Below are 20825 nucleotides of genomic sequence, written 5' to 3'. Positions count from 1 at the left end.
CAAGAATGTGACAAAGAACCCTAGGGTTAAAGCTTAGGATTTGCAGGATTCTCTTGCACTGGTTAATGTCTGTTTTCAGGAGTCCACAATAAGAAAAACACTGAACAAGAGTGGTGTACATACTGTAGGTGGATAAAGAGTAAACCACTGCACTCCCTCCCAAAAATTGCTGCCTGTTTCAAGTTTGCAAAGACAACGTGGATGGAACAATGTTCTGTGGCCCGATTAAACACAAGTGAAACGTTTTGGCATTCATGCACAATATTATATTTAAACGGAAAAAATCATTGCATGCCAACACAAGAACCTCATCCCAACCATGAAGAATAGTGAAAGGAGTATCATGGTTTGGAGCTTCTTTGCCCCTTAGGGCCTAGAAGTCTTGCATTAATTGAAGCAATGATGAATTCCAAATTGTATCAGAAAATTCTAAAAGAGAATGTCTGGGTATCCGTCTGTGATCTGAAGCTTATCAGAAGTTGGGTCATGAAGCATGACAATGATCCTAAACACAGTAGTAAATGCACAATACAATGGTTTACACAGAGGGAATTGTGCATTTTGGGATGGCCAAGTCAGAGTCCTGAACTTACCCCAGTTGAAATGCTGTGGCATGACCCAATGCAAGCTGCTCGTGCAAGTCATCCCAAACATATCAATGAGTAGAAACAGTTCTGTAAAGAGGAGTGGGCCAAAATACCCCAGACTGATGTGCAAGTCTGATCAGCAACTACAGGAATGCAAACCTATTACTTGTTCCTTAACTACAGGAATGTTTGTTCAAGGTCTTTGTTACTAAAGGAGGTTAAACCATTTACTAAATCTAAAAGTTCACATACGTTTTCCAGCATAGAAAATGAAAGTTTAAAAAATAAGTTCAATATAGACGTGGAAAAGTGATTCTGTGTTTGTTTAATTTGATTGTGTTTATCTATTTTAATGACAGCGATGAAGATCAGATCACATTTTGGGAGCAATTAGTGCAGGAATACAGATAATTCCAAAGGGTTCACAATTTACATAGATATCTTACAGAGAAACATCCTGTATGTACAATATCACAAGAACTGTTTTACGAAACACCACAAACAATAGGGTTTATGGAAAGTTTTTTTCAGAGAAAAAAAAACAGATTACTCCACTGTGAAGTTGTTCTTGCAGATGTACTGTAGCTTCTTCTACTTATATTTCATGGGGGGAACCTTTCTTTATTTTTATGCTTATTTAATCTTTGTTATCTCTGTGTGTAAATATAATTTCTTTATTGAACTTTGCTCATATTATACAATTTTATTTACATATGAGTGTTTTTCAAGGACATGAACAGAAAATCACATTGCATACATTCATCATAAAATAGTGGCTCTGATTCCAGTGGTGACCCCCAAATGCAGGAAATGGTTTTAATAGTTTTGTAGTCAACCATTTCACCTCGCAACTTTAAGAGTGCTAGGATACTTTTTACCCCTGCAGCAGTTTTTTATATTCCAAAACCACCAGCGTATACACAGACCAGAAAAGACAGTAATCCTACAAAGTTTCTTTTTGTTACCTAGCATTTACAATATATATTGAAACCTATCCAAACAGAACATATCACACAAAATGTATCTTCAAGAGATACATTCTAGACTAGGACAAGAACCCGATGGACCCCAGTTAGTAAAATTAAGTGTCCCAAAGGAGCAGTTCAGCAGTGTCATTCTCTAAAAAAAGCTCTGGTTGGTGACTTGCTATGCAGCTTTTTATCAAAGGAAAGAAACTCCTGGCCATCCACAGAACATGGTCTCTGATACTTCCCCCTACCTTGATTTCTGTGAGTCCAATGTCAGGTAGGGGAAGACAATGCTGGGACCTTTCTCTGCTGCTATCCGTAGAACCTCTGATGACTGACTCTTCTCTTGGGTCCAATTCTGTAATCTCAGTAACCCTCAATTATTCTCCCTCAAATCTTGCCTGAATCCTCCTCACTTGGGCTTATAAAGCCCCCTAGTCATGGCTAAGGATTCATCTTCAGAAGAGTGGGAGTGTCCCTTTGATCGTTTGTTTGTATCTCAGTGCGTACAGGCAGCAGTGTTGCAGGGGCTCACTGATGAACTGAAGATGTATGCCGATGGCCGGGTGTACTGATGCATTGTCAATTCTTACTCTTTTCTGAAACCCCAAGGCCCCAAGAGGTCAAGTCAGACATGTCTCGCAATCCCACATGCCACTTCTATACTGTGTTTTGTCTTCTCAAGGAGTACCGTTTATCAATGGGAAGCTCAAGAAAAGGGAAAGACAAATCCACCACAATAAAGTATCCAATAAACTTCACTAGATGGCGCAAAAGACTCTAGAATGTCCCAGTTTTACAACTCATTCATTTATTTTTAAAGCTCATACAGAAATTTTATCACATTATGTCTGAATTATATAAAAAATTAAAGAATTGAATCTATACAATTTTGACCTTTTAATATTGATGTATTTAAAATACACATATTTTAAATACGTGTATTTTGAGTTGTGAGTTGCAGGGTGATATGGCCAGCAGCCATATCACCCTGCAACTCACAACTGGCAACCCACTGAAGCTAAGCAGGTGTGAGCCTGGTCAGTACCTGGATGGGAGACCTCCTGGGAAAAACTAAGGTTGCTGCTGGAAGAGGTGTTAGTGGGGCCAGCAGGGGGCGCTCACCCTGTGGTCCATGTGGGTCCTAATGCCCCAGTATAGTGATGGGGACACTATACTGTAAACAGGCGCCGTCCTTCGGATGAGACGTAAAACCGAGGTCCTGACTCTCTGTGGTCATTAAAAATCCCAGGGCGCTTCTCGAAAAGAGTAGGGGTGTAACCCCGGTGTCCTGGCCAAATTTCCAATTGGCCCTTACCAATCATGGCCTCCTAATAATCCCCTTCTATGAATTGGCTACATTACTCTGTCACTGATAGCTGATGTGTGGTGAGCGTTCTGGCGCACTATGGCTGCCGTCGCATCATCCAGGTGGATGCTGCACATTGGTGGTGGTGGAGGGGAGTCCCCATTACCTGTAAAGCGCTTTGAGGGGAGTGTCCAGAAAAGCGCTATATAAGTGTAAGCAATTATTATTATTATTATTATTATTATTATTATTATTATTTTCACCAAGTATACCTAGACATTGTGAAAAGGCCACATCCAGCATGTCTCTACTGGGTGTCTGTGTTTCATGCTTTAAGGGACTATGAGACTGATCAAAGAAAATCAAGCCAAACCAAGAGCCTGGGAAGAAAGATTTCAGTTGAAGCCAAGCAAAGTCCTGATCTGAACTGGTCTGTCAAATAAAGTAAACTTCCCTGAAGCAAGAACCCTAAATTATTCAGATCTTGAAAAAATCGTTTTTTTTTAATCCTTGTCTAGATTTTTTACCTTTGAGACCAATTTTAGAGAACAATGTTATTGAAATGATTTAGTGATCACAAATAGCAATCTGCTTAGAAGTTGAAAAAGTGAGCTAAGCCATTAAAAGATTAAATGTGTTGCTTATGTTTTGACAGTGAACTATTTAGGACACTTGAAGAGATTTTATCTGAAATCTGGTGAATTACATTTCTTAAACCTTGTAGAAGTACCATTATCTTCTGCATTGTTTATGAAACAGCAAGGAAAATTAGTATTCTTTCTGTTACTTAAATAAGCAGACACTTTTCATCAGTCTCTGCTGTCTGGACATCGATAAGAAGCTTCATTAAAGGAACTAGAACTAAGAAAAGGAATATGACAAATAGACGGTATTATGGATAACTACATTGCCTTCTTTCTTTGTATGGGGTCTTAACACATGTGAGGAAAAGTCAACCAGAAGAACCTATTCCAAACTAAATCAATTCAATAACATCTATTCCTTTGGGATAATATAGTATCCATTAATAACTGAAAAAAACTTTATAAGTTAATGAAAATGATTGGATAACATCTCCTACAGGTTTTATTTTGCATTTTTTTTAAATCCACAAGAAATATCTTGGCTTACGTGTTTTGAAGTTATACAAAAGTATAACAGCTCTTTTATGACAAAAAGAATGTAAATATGTTGTTTGGATGTGATTTTTGTATCTTTAGCAGAGACTTTCTTCTGAACTGTTTTAGCATTTTTTCTTTCTGTAAGATTTAAAAACAAAATTATAATTTATCTGTCTGAATTTTGAAACCGCCTGATCTCAATGAGCCCGACTTACTACTGTGATCCTCACAAGTGTGCAGGCAAGATAAAGACAGTGCACACGTGCACTCAGCGATGTGCACTGTTTTACCATCTGCGGCAGCAGAAGAGGGACAGGTGCAGCTCTCAGCAAGAGGAAGGGAATGCTGTTCCATGGACATGCTAGCAGATTGCAAACTCATTCAGTCGTGGGAGAACTTGACTAACCATGCACCCTTGCTTGGAAAAATCCTAATAACAGCCAGTTTACAACTGAACTGCCAAGATTGCAACCTTCACATCTCTGGATGATAGGGCCTTACTTACATTCTCAAAGGGTACCTTAACTGGTCTTTTTTTACATTACAACAGTTACAACAAAATATTTATTATCTATGTCCGACATGTTTCTGCATTTTAGTCACTGTTCGCAGCTCTTCCAAATCCAATTTCGTGGTTGAGAAATCTCAATCTTACTGTTTGTTTTTTATTTTTGTCTTCTAAACATGAGGTCAAACTTCTAAATAATAATATAGTAATAGTATAATAATAATAGTAATAAATATAGAGACACTTTATGGGCTCCTTTAAAGATTGTCTTCAGAGTAATACATTAACTAAGAGAATTAACCTTCACTGTAGTGCACATCCTGTTCATATAGCACATCCTCTGTATAGAATCTTAAAATGTTATTTTTTTAATAAGTTAAGAGGGTGTGCATTCAATTACAAATATTATGGTAAGAGGCCTGAATGTCGTAATGTTTGACCTTTAGTCGACACAAAAAAGCAAAGCATAAAAACAGATAGAGAGAAGGGGCAACAGGGCCATTCGGGGAGAGAATTGAGTTTGCTAGGACATGAGATTTGATTTAGGGTCAGCCTAACAAAATATAATTATTTACCACTGCAAGATAATGACTTTAGGAAGGTTTCTGGTAAACGTGTTTTTCTTACAGGACTGGCAGCATGCTGTCAGAAAGCAGTTACTGTATATCTAAATCATTTGATTTTACTCTATTCCTGTCATAGTGATTTTGGACATTATTGGATGCTCATAGACCTGTGGGTGTGAATACCTTCCTTGTGTTTTGTGTATATACCTTATGTATGGATATAAAATATACAAGAAAACTATGCATGTTATGCTATTAATGAACTTTGAGATGACTACTTAAATTCCCAGTTTACATTCTTGATCAATATGATGGGATAAAAACAGAAAAGACACTATCTAAAGTAGTTTAAAACCATCTGTGGTTTTAAAAGCTACAACCTTGTGTATTACAACGAAAAAGCCAGCAATGAAAGGCTGCTGGCTTTTTCAAGGCTGCTGCATGGCAGATAATGACGGCAAAGCTGAATATGTCAATGGTCACAGTCATACTGTACATTCAAATATATGGTTCATTTAAGACACCCCAGTGAACCTTGCAAGAGAGTTGTCTCAAAAGGAAGATAAAAATCTCATCCATGTATTAAAAAAAAGGAAAATAATTTTTTGTGTTATTGTTCTTATCATTAGGCTTTAATTAATACCTGTCCTTGTTTGCAAGATACTCACTCAGCATGAGTGTAACAAGAATGCACTGTGTATTATATGAAACTGGTTAAAATTTTCATCGTGTCTAAATCAAATGCCCCACATACTGTATTTATGTAGTTCTTCACATACTCAAATGAAGATTCCAGAGCTATACACCACAGGCCTTCTACAAACTCTTAACCCATTTCACTGCAGTGCAAGAAACTACAGATAAACAGGGGTGCTGTTGATTTTGTTAAGGAGGTAGCAGGCATTCTGAAACCTTTGCCACGTGACCTTCCTCAGGATTACAAAACTTCTACTTGTCGTGTCACATTCAGCTTTTGTCTTCCTGGCTGCTTTGAGGGTAACATGTGCCAACAGGGACAAACCTGTGAAGGGCCTTCGCTTGGAAGAACTGAACATTGTTGCTGATATACTGAGAGAATCTGTTTCAGAGCTCACAGGGGGTGCTATCCAAGATTTCAAACTTCCGAGCTGCAATTATTTGAAATATAAAAGAAAATCAACAGATCTGAATCCCCTTGAACAAACTTGAATACCCCCAAAAAACAGGCATTCCACCCCTCTAGGCCTACTCAGAGTCCGAAGTTATAGTGTAATCCTTTTGTTGCAAAAACTAATGATTTGTGTAAGTAAAACCTCCTTTTATCTGTTTTGTAAAAACAGGATACTACCATGATCCTTACTGTTCACTACCAAAATAAGAGAATTAGCTAATAAACTTATTATTTAAAAATAACAATACAGTTCAATTTAGTTGATTGAGACACACAGAACAAAACTGGTCACAACACCATCCCAACAGAAGAGTGTAAAAGACAAAGACATTATAAACATCCATCATGACAATGCCTCTTGTTCCTGGTGAGAATTATAGCAGCCCTTCCCATTCTCAAGTATAGGGCACTATATAGGTGGGACTACACCTATATATAGGTGTATAAGTATAGGTGGGACTACACAGGGGACAGGACACTAGCCCATTGCAGTAGCCACACACAGGAACAATTTAGACACCGACTCACCCAGCAAGAAGGCTGTTTTAAAGTCATATATAAAGCCATATACAATTGCTTGCATTAGGAATTTGTTGGTTATAAATGCAATATTACTTTTAGATTGCTAAAGGGCACTGAAGGCCATTAAAGATGTATATATGCTATGGAAATAGTAATTATAAACATACTGATTAAAATGCATCAACTGGCTCCCTGAAAAAAGCATATAAGAAGGTGTCATTTAGATCCTCTATGAGAATGACACTTACACTACACAAGACTGAAATATACATTTTTACCCATACCAGAGACCACTTTCAACAATGTCCTTTTTTGCTAGTGCTTATTGTTTTATTGCAAAGCTTTCATAACTAAAAATAAATCTGTCAGGGCAATATACACAATGGTATGAATGTGTAACAAATACTGTATATATACAGTACCTTGCAAAAGTATTCAGACCATATTTCATATTTTATTGCTTTAATGCTTGCAGTCAAGACACTTAGAAGTAGCCATTAATAATGATTATATAAGCATATACCTTTTCACAAAATTCTTCTCAGATTTTTCCACATTCCCCACCCCCATTTGCTCTTCCAAGCTTCAAGGTTGTGCTTTACAAAAGATCTCCAGCACTAAGTTGGACATCAATTAAGACCCAGAGTTTAGCTATTTTCAGGGTTTCAGCAAGTTAGCTAGCATCAATCCAATGGCCTTCTGGGAAACACAGTCTCTCCTGCCCTGCTTTTACATGTTGTAGAAACCAAGAGATTCGAGCCTGAAGTGTTCGTTTGTCCAGCCAAGCTTTATTGCATGCAAACAACAACCACAATAAGGACCATAATATTTATAGTATCTATCTTATTTCAAAGAGGATATGGCTCTACACAGCTTATATATACACACGTTGCTCTACACCCTCCCCTTCCTGTCTTTGAGGTAGCTTTCTCACCACACTCCAGGATTTAGACAGCACTTAAACCTATCTTTCTCATTAGGAGTTTAGTGTAAACATTCACCATTTGGGGTTTAGTACAGGGGGGGGAAGCATCTGTCAGAGTTCAGCATGTGAATTCAGCAGGAGTTCACAGCTGCTACCACTATATGGGTAAAAAATAACACAGATTCTGCTAGCAGGCTCCATCAATGGGGAGAACTAAAACCTTTACCAAGCAGAGGCCAGAGGCTTCTTAAAATTCAACTGAAAATCCATAATACATTGAAGACAGATGATAACCTTGTTTTATCACCATACCTTGAAACCTGTGCGATTACATTCTTTGACTCTTTTTCAATAGTATCAATCATTTCAAGACAAAACCCACAAGCAATGCTTTAAAACTGAATTTCCTCTGTAACATTTTTTTCCTGAAAATTCTGTAATTTTCCCTCTCACTAACAAAGTCTCCTTTAAAATTAAATAGTTCATTTGACAGTCTGGAGGATTTCAATTACACTCCCTAAGTGACCTTTATCCAATACTGGAGCTTATTTCTCAAAAGGATATAGCTTCAATTAAACAGGAAGACTAAGTAAAAGCCAGATCTGCATCATACTATTCTAATTTTACTTGCTGTTATTATTATTAATTTGCTTAGCTGATGCTCTAATGAAAGGCTACTTATGAAACATTCAATAATTCCTTACATTAATATAAAAAAAGAAATCATTCAAAAAAGTAAAAATAAAAAGACAAGCATGCCAGAAGTGCAATGACTGTTCTACGCATAATAGAGTGAAAACAATGTCCATCAAGGAAAAAAGAAAAGTAATAATCAACAGTAATGATTAGTAATGTATAAAGAATCCACATTGTGCAAGAGATCACAGATGCTGTCTAACAAATGAACCTGAAGGATATACTGAAAGGAGGCCAGGAACCAAACAGTTCTGATTCCAGTGGGTAGTTCAATTCACCACTGAAGACCCAGAATCACTGGGAGTGGAGTTGTACAAGGCTTCTACCTTTTTTGCAGCATGAAAGGTTTCAGAAACTAGCTTAGTTTCAAACTAAGAAAATGCCTTGCAGGGCCTGTTGGTGTAGCTTTATATCACATTGCTTACTCTATTATAGAAATGAGTCTGCAAATCAATAAGCTGGTCATACTGTATATCTCAATGCCAGAGGCACCACAGCCAGCTTCTAGCACTGCTGCATTGCTGGATAGGTGGAGATACTCACAGCCCTCTCTTCTTATTGAAAACAAGAATGAATCCTTCCATCTGTAACTCAACATGTTGTAACATTCTTCAAAGAAAGAAAACACTAAAATTTGTATGAAGAAATTCAAAAATTGAAGAACAATCAAAAATAATTAGTGGCAGTTGAGAATTTATTTAATGGATAAATGTGTAATTCACTTCACCTAACTATGATTAACAAATCAATGACATTTCATTCATGATGATAATATAAAATACAATTACTAAATATCAGACAGAGATGTCCTACAGACACCTATTTTGATACAATGACTATTACATCTCCTCTGCTGACTTCTTGCTGGGTCAATCCTTGTACAAATAATAATACTTATATTCCAGTATTGTATGTAGTGTGGAATTCATAGGTGGCACACAGAATGTTATATGCAAAGGTTTTGTGTATTAGAAAGGCTTGAGAAAAGTGCTTTGTCTTGAAAGCTGTAAACCAATTTCAGTATTTTATGTTCTTGATTCCAATGGAATTCACAATGATTTTACAACAAACGTTGACAGTAATTAAATTCACTTTCACCTCAGCTCGCCTGTTTTGTAATGTTTAATGACATAATTTCCTAAATAAAAAAATATACATATCAAGTAGGCACCTTCGTCAGCATGCATAGGCTGCAAAGGAACAAGTAAAGGTTTAGGTCCATACTGAAACGTTTTGACTGTGGAGCTTTTTTTCAAAACATTTAATGCATATTGTTATTGTTCATAGAACTGTGTCTAGACCTAAACATTATATCCACCCATTTGTCACCCATTATATCCACCCAAGAGATCACATAAATCTTCAGTTCAATGTATTTCTCAAGATGGTTAAATGATATATAGCAAACTGCTGGAGAAGTAAGAAAATAGTTTTTTGCCTATTCAGTGTTAAGTGTTGCTGGGGTCTGTTAATTTAGCCTTCAACAAAAGTTATGCTAAGATGTCATAAAGCTGACTTGCTTTAGCAGCCCCAGAGACTTAACGCTACACAACAAAAGACAGGACCAACACCCACAAATACACCATAAACAGGACAAAGCAGATCAATGTTTGCTGCGTATCAAAGGACAGAAACTCGAACAGGACAGAGCAGGACAAGAGGTAATTACATATCAAAGAACAGCACTCTTGACCCTATATAAGCATTGGGAACCCCTTGCAGTGTGTCTGTTCTGCGGGGCAGACCCAGCGCATGTTGCTGTCATTGAGCTCAATAAAACTGAACCTGCAAAAGACTGTCCTGCTCCTCTGATGAAGAATTTCTGATGAACACCACATTACCAAAAAAATACACTTAAGTTAAATTTCTGTTAAATGTACTACTGTTCGAATTGGAAAAATCTTTCAAAGTATTTGATAAATCTCAATTCTTGTTTCAGGATACTCCTGCTACATAAAGTGGGGGGAGCGACCGAACCACAATATCTGCACAAAAACATTCAGGAGTGAAAAACAAAAAAAATAAGGAAAGGAAATCTTAATGTAGTGGCCAATTTAACATTCACATTTTTAGTAAAAATATCACTTTTTAAAAAATGTATATGCATTATTAGTAAATTAACAAAATGAAACATCATTTTGAATGAAAAGGGTGAATACTTTAGAAGTCTATGTGCACCTGTACCTGTAAATTTAGAGCTATAGTCTATACATCATTTAATCCTTATTATTTTATACTGTATATGTAATAGAATATTTTAGATGTACCAAAAGTGACATACAGCACAGAGCAGATAAGAGGTACTGTATGTTTGAATTTAATCAACAGATCTTCCTCAACAAATACAGAAGAGAAATTTAAAAAGTGCATCTTTCATCTGAGACAGAGTTTAGAAACATTTATTTTGTTACTGATTTACCATCTCCACATGACCTTAAGAAAATGTTGTCTCATCAGTTTGTGGTAGCTATCGAATTATACCACTTTTTAATCTTTTTTTCTGCACATTATAGTTATACAGATGCAGCCATTCAAACTTTGTGGTACAGACCCGTACCATACGCATCTACCCACGACATACCGCAGTACATGATTGGCTGGCCAAAATGACCAACAAGGGCACTCATAGAGCATTGGTCGGTAGTGGCAAGATTTAATAATTTAATCTCTTTACTGTGCATGTTTTAATCTGCTTACTATTGAATATTTATATGGAATTTTACAATTTAAGGTAAATTTTAGTAGCTGAGTATAAAAAGAAGAGGAGCATAACGCATCTGAAGGTCATAAACAATATTAATTTAGGAACATAAACATATTATGTAAACTGTACTGTATATTGCTGGTCTTGGTAGTTTAAAGAAAAAATATACACCAGTATTCTATTTCTCCCTAAACATGTAGTTATTTCGGAAATGTTTTTACGTGCTCCTTCTGACCATATTAGTGTACGTTTATATACTTTGTGAAAATTGATCGTTTTATCCTTTTCTGCGAATACGCTCGTTATCAGATTAAACAAAAGCATACTTTTAGAATTAGATTAATAGGGAATATAATATGGATTCGCGTATCTAAATAAATTAATAATGGTATAACTATATCCATGTACTGTTGCACAAACAGTAGTATAAGACTTTCCATTGATATGTGTATTGCTGTTTCAGTGCTTGTCACATGACTGCATCAGTGGCATGATAGCTTAAGTAACTGACTTATAACCCTGTGGTCGGGTGTTAAAACCCAGCAGTCGCCATGAGTTTTCTTTTAACAAATAAACATTTCTTTGAAAAACTAAAATAGCAAATATTATTGGCATTATATTGACATTTTTTATATTTCTAAATATATCATCTTTGTACTGTATGTACACAGCGGGTGTAGGATGCAAATCCACGTGAGCCCAAAAGCCCTACATTAATGTTGTGCATTTGCCTGGCACTGCGCGGTTTTCGCATATCTCTTTCTGCGGGAGTGTTGGCTGTGCTGAATTTCACTCCACAAAGTCTGAGTCTCTGTGTCTTCATTGTTTGTAAACAAACAGGTTTCACAGGTATTTTCAAAGTAGAATAGGGCAAGTCTTCCAATGAAAGACAGTCCACCTTCCCCCTACGGACACGTTTTCTTAGAAAAACAGATTCACATCATAGGTGCTGTTTTTAATAAGCTACTGAGTAAAGTATAGGAATTTTCCTGCTGTCAGCAGTATTGTGTATATACAGATGCAGCCATTCAAAATGCGCGGTAAAAACCCGCGGTACGGTAACCTACCCACAAGCCACCGCGGGGCACCGGAGCATACCGCAGGGCAAGTGATTGGCTGGCCAAAATGACCGACAGGGGCACTCGTGGTGCATTGGTTGGTAGTGCAAAGATTTAATCATTTAATGTCTTTACTGTGCACATTTTAATCCGCTTAGTTTTGAATATTTATATGGATTTTACCACTAAAGGGAAATTTTAGTAGCTGAGCATAAAAAGAAGAGGAGCATAACGCATCTGAAGGTCATAAACGATATTAATTTAAAACATTACTGTATGTATGTAAACTGTACTGTGTATGGCTGGTCTTGGTAGTTTAAAGAAAAAATACACACCAGTCTTCCATTTCTCCCTAAACATTTTAAGCATGAAAGTTTTATGAAACGGTACCCAAATATGCGATTGCTGTATAGAATGAATTTTAATTAAAAAAAAATATTTAACACGAACATTAAGCTGTTTACATCTTCCGCCTGAGAACAGTCACCCGTTGCTACCCAACGCAGAATGGTGATTGGCTGACACCATCTGACACCCCTCTGATTGGAGAAAAAAGACGTGCTGGTTTGCTATACCAGGAAGAGGATTTCTTTCAATTCTAAACGTGTATTTTAAAAGTTTAAGAAATAAAAACCTTACAGCGTACACAGATTTCTAAACTGATCAGGATCGTTATCTTTGTCTTATGCATAATAATGTTCACCGCTCTGTCCAGCAAATTAATAATAAACTTTATTTTATATAGCTTTTTAAATGAATAAGTAATTAGATTGCTCATAAACCTAATCACTTGCTTTTTCTTTTTATTTAGGCTCAGATTTCAACTATAGATCGTATTATTAATAACCATAATAACAACCAACCAACAAAAACAACCATATAAACATAATACCAACCAAAAACATAGATAACAACCACAATACAAAATCAAATAATCAAACCATTTTACACTCGCAAGTCCTCCAATTATCATAATCCCGCCCCTTATGCAAAACCAAACCTTCCTCCCATCCCAGTTTATCCTGTTTATCATAAACAAAATCCACCTCAATTTTCAACATAAAGCATTACACAAAATCAATACCTCAACACTCCATACTCAACAACGATAATTCACAAACAGCCAGAACATGTAACTACACATTCCCAAACATACCTACTTTCCATAGCCCCGCCCCTTATGCAAAACCAACATCCCTCCCCTGTTCTCTCTCTCCCCTGGCGGTTGTAATTGTTTTTATTTTCAAATAAATTTTAGCAAAGTCATGTATTTTAAAAATCTTAAGATTTTTCTATATATGTCTTTATTTAGTGGTTTCATTAGTGGCAAAGGCTAAACTTTCTTGGAAAAATGTCTTTTATGTAAACTATGTTTGCTATTAATTCATTCAGGGCTAAAATATGTTCATTGTCTTCTAATGAAAGAAGGGTTCCTTTCGCCGTAGTCGGGAGCCTAGCCTTTAACTATTAAGTACTGTATTTACTGGGTTTTTGAGGGGGGGGGGGGTGTCTTTCGCTGGAAATCTCGCCTCCTACTTTGAAAATACCCGTGAAACCGGTTCAATTCGTCACAGCCAGCACTCCTGCAGAGAGTTGGGTTGTACTTGCAGTGTATACAGTACACGCGTTATGCTCTTCGTTAATGTCTGTGAAGTTTTATTTAATCTCTGAGCCATACTGATTTTTCTGGAAGCCAGTTTCCGCCAGGGAGTAAAAAAAAAAACACACTATGGTATTCTCTTCAATGCAGTGCAGTTAAAAACATACCTCTGATGCTGCTCCTAAATGAATATCGTTTATGACCATCAGAAGCTTTATGCTCCTTTTCTTTTTCCAGTGGATTGAACAGGGAGAGGCATTTCATGATGTACTTTTCACTGATGAAACAACAGTGGCTCGGGAACAGTTTTCAACCAAGTCGTTTTATAAAAAGGGGAGATATGTACACGTTACTGAAGCTAAAAGTTTAGCCTTTGTCGCTAATGTAAACACTAAATAAAGACATATAGAAATCCCTACGTTACAGACTGTATATGGCTGGTATTGGTAGTTTAAAGAAAAAATACACACCAGTATTCCACTTTCTCCCTAAACATTTTTAGGATCAGAGTCTTACATGTGGTTATTTCGAAAACGTTTGTACGTGCTCCTTCTTACCATGTTACTGTTTACCGTTACTGACCATATTAAGTTTAAGTACGCTGGGCAAACGTTCCGAGGTCAAATTCTTCCAGCACGGGGGTACCTTTAAAGCGGAGACGACGGCACCGAAATTTTTTGGCGCGCCTTCTCTTTAAAGCCCTGGCCAATTTTGAAGACAGTACGTACAGTTATAATTCAAACGGAATTAAAAACTACACATCCCAGTAACCATGGTGGTGCTTGTGATCATTGCGTTTAACCAACGAAACAGGGCGAAAAATCAGTCACATGACTTTGGGGCAGAGTTTCGAAAGCTTAACCTATCAGCAACAAAGCGAAATTTACACGATAGGCTACCTCAAACTGTCAGTTACACGACTGTGTATGTCGCTTAAGCCACTCCTATTTGGCATTTTAGTTATGGAGGCGAGAAGACGCCCCCCCCCCCCCTCTGGGTGCCTGATTTGCCGCCATCTTTAACCGCTTCGTGTCCAAATCGCAGTAGCTACGCGTACGAAATAAAGTTCATCCCAGCTACAAAACATATATATTTTTGTGGTAAGAGGGAGCAAAACATCAGTATTTACTGCTATTAATTAGTGTATGATTTATAGTTGAAATCTGAGCCTAAAAATAAAGTTAAAATCTCGACAAAGCAATGTAGGAAATACAGAGAAAATAAATCCTTTCTGACATCTAAAATCAGTTTCGATCAAGGTCTCTAAAACGAACAAGAAAAAGAGGATTTTCGGAGGGCAATTACGCTGTATTTATATAGAATAAGTGATTTATGAGCAATCTAATTTCTTGTTCGTTTAAAACAGTGAAATGTCAGCTGCAAAAGATCGCACCAGAAACAGCACTCTCTCTGCCTGTCATAGACGTTCAGGAAAGGCTGAATGAAGTCATGGTGATCAATAATAACAGTTGTAGGACAAGAAACAAAAGATAGTGAAAACTTAAGATTTTTAAGGCTAAAACTCAAATTCATTCTACAAATTAAGGCAAATGAAAATTCAGGACGTTAAAGTGCTAGAGGTGTAAAAAAATACAAAAATGCACATGAGCAAAACGTTTTAGAAATGGAGCAAACAGAATAAAAGCCATGCCTATAGTGCAGAAGAGGGATGCAGGAACACTTGCTTAGATATACAAAAAAATCACAAAAAGGTCTATGTTACAAAAGAACATGTAAACATGTACATCAATTTCCCTTCGCGATCAATAGTCTTATCTATAAACATGAAACAGAGTGAGGAATCAGAAATTAGCATGCATAAAAAACAGCAATTCTGTCAGTGAGCCCTAAATGAATTAATAGCAACTATGGTTTCATGGAGGGCTTCTCAGATAGTTGGGCATTTAGGTAAACTGCCAGGTGAAAGGACTTGTAAACATATTTTGTTAAAGCAAGTCAGTTTTTTCCGCAACACATAAAAGACATTTTTCCAAGAAAGTTTAGCGTTTGTCACTAATGAAACCACTAAATAAAGACATAAATATAGAAATCTTAAGATTTGTTTTATTTAATGTTGGTAGCAGGATGAACTGTCAGGTTGAGCTAAGTGTATATTTTGTCACAGGGTTGCTGCAAGATGTTAACAGTGAAAAGGGTATTTAGAAATGAGTTATTTCAAGATGAAAATTTTCAGAATAATTGCAAATCTAGCAGGATAGAGAAAGCACAGAAAACTGGCAGTTAGATTGATCAGATTAGTATGAAAAGTCATTTAGCAAAGGGAATGAGAAGAGTGACAAACTAGTATACTTTAGATCTTTTTTTCTGAACCAGGGAAAATCTGATCATGTTTCCCTATAACAATAATAAAAAACTTTATTTTATATATTACCATTAAAGGTGGCATCTTAAAGCAATATGGTAGATGTAAAAACAGATAAAAGGACCACAGATTACAAAGTAAATACATATAAGAAAGACAAGCAGTTAGAGGTGCGACCAAAATTAGAAAATGAAGCAGATACAGACACTAAGTCTTCTGAAAAGAAAGGTTCTGAGGTTAGATTTAAATGCACTCAGGGTACGTGACTGATATCACTGGGAATACAAATTGAGAGCTCTGGGGTGCAGCTGGAGAAGACCCTGTCACCCACAGAATGTAGATGTTCTTGAGGACAGCTAGAAGACCAGAGTCAGACAGACAAAGGTGGGGGAGTAGACGGATAATAAGCCATATACTGTAGGTACAGAATGAGGATGAGGAATTTGAAGTTGACTCGAAACCTGATAGGTAACCAGTGCAAGGACTTGAAAACAGGTGTAATGCATCCCTGATAGGATTCTCGCTGTCATATTCTGAACATATTGAAGATTGCTCAGTGTGGATTTAATTTCCCCAGTGAACAGGATGTGCATTTATTAATTCTAGGAAAAAAAAGCCTTTCTTAATTTCTCTAGTTCTTAGTTTCTCTAGTTCCCTTTAAAATAAACTATTATCCCACAATGCAGAGTATTAAATGGCCAGTATTTACACATGATATTTGTGATTTAAAGAAATGAACACAAGCAGCTTTTGGGGATTTAAGTGTTGGCTGAGTTATTGCAGGATAAAAGACTAGAGATGTTGGTAAGAAAAAGATAATTTTGGGAAAGCTAAGGAATACACTGATAACAAGAACACTTCCTAATGGGGTTAGGCATACTTTTGATGAAGATGATGAAGTTAACAGACTATATGTTTACATAGATACTGAAATGAGGATTGTATTTTAGATTTTGTGCAGTTACTAGTATTGAACTTTGTGTTGGATGCACATGAATTGAAGGAATGGGCAAACATAGCTGATGCGGATCCACAGAGCCAGCATATTAAGATGTTTATAATTAGAGGTAATTTGTTTAAATAACTAGGTATGGATACTGATGTGCAAGAGAGGTGGAAAGGCCAGCACTATAAAATATTTTATTCTCAGTGAGATGCTGCCATTTCATAGTGGGTTTCTAACACTGTGTATAGTCCATCTATTTCTAATCTCTTTATCCAGTACTGAGGATTTGGAGCCTATCCCAGTAAGCAACGGACACAAGGCAGAATACACCCTGGACATAGCGCCAGTCCATCACAGGACAGACAGACACAAACACACACACACCAGGGCCAGTTTTCCCATAAACCAATTAACTTACCAGTATGTTTTGGAGTGCGAGAGGGAGTCATATCACACATACGGAGAAAAACCATGTAACCCAGAGAGAACATGCAAACCCCACACACACAGGATGGCAGGAATTGAATCTAGGACCCCAGTGCTCCAAGATAGCAATGCTAACCACTTTGCCACCATTATAAATGGATGGATATCTTAGTTATCTTTCTAGTTCACAGGTTTGCATGCATAATTTAATTTTGAAAGGCGCTGAGACATCAGGTACTACTGTTGTATTTATGAAAAAGAAACAAAACAAAAAACATGCTAACAACTGTGCCATCCTACTCCTTAGTTAATACATTTTATTATTCATAAACAGTTAACATTGTTAGCAAAATATTTTGAATTATATTTAACCCTATTTTTTCTTTAGTTTTGTATTTAACTTATTATATGATAGTCAGACTTAATGTATATTTGAACAATGAAAATATATTTTTACAAGATTTTACATTAAGCACTTAAAATTAATATGGTTAATAATAGTAAACTGTAACATGCTGTAACAAGATCGGTTAAACTGCTAAGAAAATCCTTTCAGAGAAAATGTTTCAGGTGTGAAGAACAAACCTGTTCCCACACACCCTGCCCCCACTACCATTAGAATATACACAAACATTTTAGCGTTTCATTCTGAGCAGAAGACCCTCACACCTGAAGAGTGCTGGCTGTGACGAATTAAACCGGTTTTACAGGTTTCAATCACAGATTGGGAATCAGTAAAGTAACACACAGCGCCACTGGATTTGATAATACTGTACCTAACCAAAATCCGCAATATGGAAACAGAACCTGTGTAATTGTTGATAGATGATGTACTCGTAACATTTTTTCAAGACGAACTACAACATTTAAAAAATGACTTGTATGTACTTGATATCTCTAATCAATCCACGGGTTCCAGCACAAAACGAAACTAAAACGCATACCGTTTCGCGCTTCTTATTAGTTGCTCAAAAGTAATTTGACCGTATGAAATGCATAATATAAACCTAGAAACATATACGTGAGCAGTACTTAAGCACTGTAGTATCGGTGTTAAGACATACCTCTCAAATACTGTAAATCAAGTTAAAAATATCTCAAGACCGATTCTGGTCGTAATGAAACCATGTTTCGTGTATGTTTTCTTTTTCATCTTGAAATAACTCATTTCTAAATACCTTTTTCACTGTTAACATCTTGTTAACGATTCCATATTATATTCCCTTTAAATCAAATTCTAAAAGTATGCTTGTTGACTCCGGTATCACGTTAGTTAAAGACTTCGAAGCTTACAATGTTTAGGGAGAAATGGAATACTGGTGTGTATTTTTTTCTTTTCATGATAGGTGTCGCATTTTAAATCATTTTCGTAGTTAGAAATTATGAAACGCCCTGTTAAAAGCAAGGAAGTTTTTATGCCCGTTGAAGTAAAACGAAATGCCTGACAAAGTATGGCTTGGACAGATTCCAAGTGCTTGTACAAATGTGCTAAAGAAATTATACTTTGAGTATACAGCTTGTCCAAAGTCATCCATTATTAATACAATTAGTAATATCTTCAGTAAAGGCTTTGATGCATAAATATTTCTGATAAAGTTAGGTTGTGTACTTTTGTCCAACTGAGCAATCTTGCTTTCATAAAATATACCAACATTTTAATGACTGATGATTAACATGCTGTAATACACAGTTCAAAATTAAAGGCTCAAATGCTGTACATGAGAGGTTAAGCTCCCCCTGGCGGTTTTACAAGGCGACGCCGGATAGTTAGTCACGTGACACACGTGAACCGCGTGATACCCCGGTGGGCGTGTCGCGGTATGCCGCGAAATACCTCACCCATTTTGAATGGCTGCATCTGTAGTTGACCCTTACCTGAATGAAAACAGGACATAAAGAAAGGGTTTCAGAAATCAAACAAAGCTTTATTCCCGTGCTTACAGTCTGGGTGATTGGAGGCTATGCTGTTATGCTTCCTATGGTGATATACGAGTTTTTCCCACGAAGCCGTATTGAGCAGTATTTCACACGTTGTGAACGTGTGTACACAGCAGTCCCCCTGGGTTCCAGCTCCAAAAAAGAGAATTAGCTCACTGATAGTTTTATGTGGAGGCTGTGAACATTTTCACAAGTCGTGGTCTTTAAAATGCATTTGGCTTTTTGTCTTTCCCTTGCGAAGATATGAACAAAAGAATATTTGAGTGTGGTCAAAAAAATGGCTTAAAAACGACATAGTGAAGGCTGTGAAAACAGTCACAATGTACTTTGTACACACAGCAAGTGTTTTCGTAGGAGGTTTCGTGAAAAAGCTACAGGCGTGCCAAAATCATTTTCCAACTTCACGCTAACTTTACCCTGGTGTGGGCACCGCATTGTTATCTCAATCACCTGCTAATTCGTTTTACACAACGGGAAGACAGGAGAATATGATTGTACTGTATCTGTACAGAGTGTGTGTTGCGTTTTCAAAATTAAAGTGTTTAAAATGTATAATTAAAAATTTAAAAAAAACTTGCAAATTACTCAAAGATTCTAAGACAATCACAAGGAAGTGTACTGCATGTCTAATGGTCTAACAAAAACTACAGTATGCTTAAGAGTTGTTAAACCATTTTTTATTTTTCGGCACAGCCAGCCAGCCCAAACCACAGACACCAGCTAGCCTGCTAGAGTGCCACAATTCACATTCAACCACATCACAGATCACAGATCAGTCCCACTGTTTGAGATATTGCTGTTTGATCTTTGATCTGAGCTTTAATAGAAAGCTTATCTCTAATAATATAACTATCGAGTGGTATTAAATGCAACTTATGTGAATAAATGACACTTTTCTAAAAATTATTTTAAAAATAAAAAAACTATTACAATCTAATCTTTTCACGTTTGAAGTGAATTAAGGGACTTAGAATACAAAGATAACAATTTACATTGGATTGTCAGATTGTGAATCAATAAAGGCATTTAATTAAACACGCGTTTGCAATTTTAATCAAAATGGGGAAAATGGGGTTAGACCATTAGACATGCAATACACTTCCTCGCGATCATCTTAGAATCGTTTAGTAAGCCGCAAGTTTTTTTTTATACCTAACATTCAGAAATACAATCGAGAATAGTTTTGTGGTGTATGCATAGATGAAACTTTTCTAAAATGTATAACAAAATTAAAGACGATTAAAATCTGTAATCTTTCCACGTGTAATGACATTAGAAAGTACAATAAGTTCCTGCTTTGTCTAACGATGGTATCAAAAAAGAAACCTGTGCTAAATGATAATTAAGGGACTTAAAAGTCAAAGAAAATGATTTACGTTGTTTAATTTTAAACACTAAGTTATGAAAGCAATTGGTTCTTTACAGCCATTGTGCATTACTGAGCTCCGCACTTCCTTCTTCCCAGTGATACTCTGACA

General features: G+C 36.5%; 1 protein-coding gene across 5 annotated transcripts in view; it reads right to left on the bottom strand.

Moving 5' to 3' along the window:
* Window positions 1-20825, bottom strand: part of fam163ab (family with sequence similarity 163 member Ab) — a 52913-nt gene that overhangs the window by 8516 nt on the left and 23572 nt on the right. The gene's annotated exons all lie outside the window — the stretch shown is intronic.

This window comes from Lepisosteus platostomus, chromosome 11, assembly GCF_059453375.1.
Source record: "Lepisosteus platostomus isolate fLepPlt1 chromosome 11, fLepPlt1.hap1, whole genome shotgun sequence".
Taxonomy (NCBI): Eukaryota; Metazoa; Chordata; class Actinopteri; order Semionotiformes; family Lepisosteidae; genus Lepisosteus; species Lepisosteus platostomus.
This window is presented reverse-complemented; position numbering and strand designations above follow the sequence as displayed.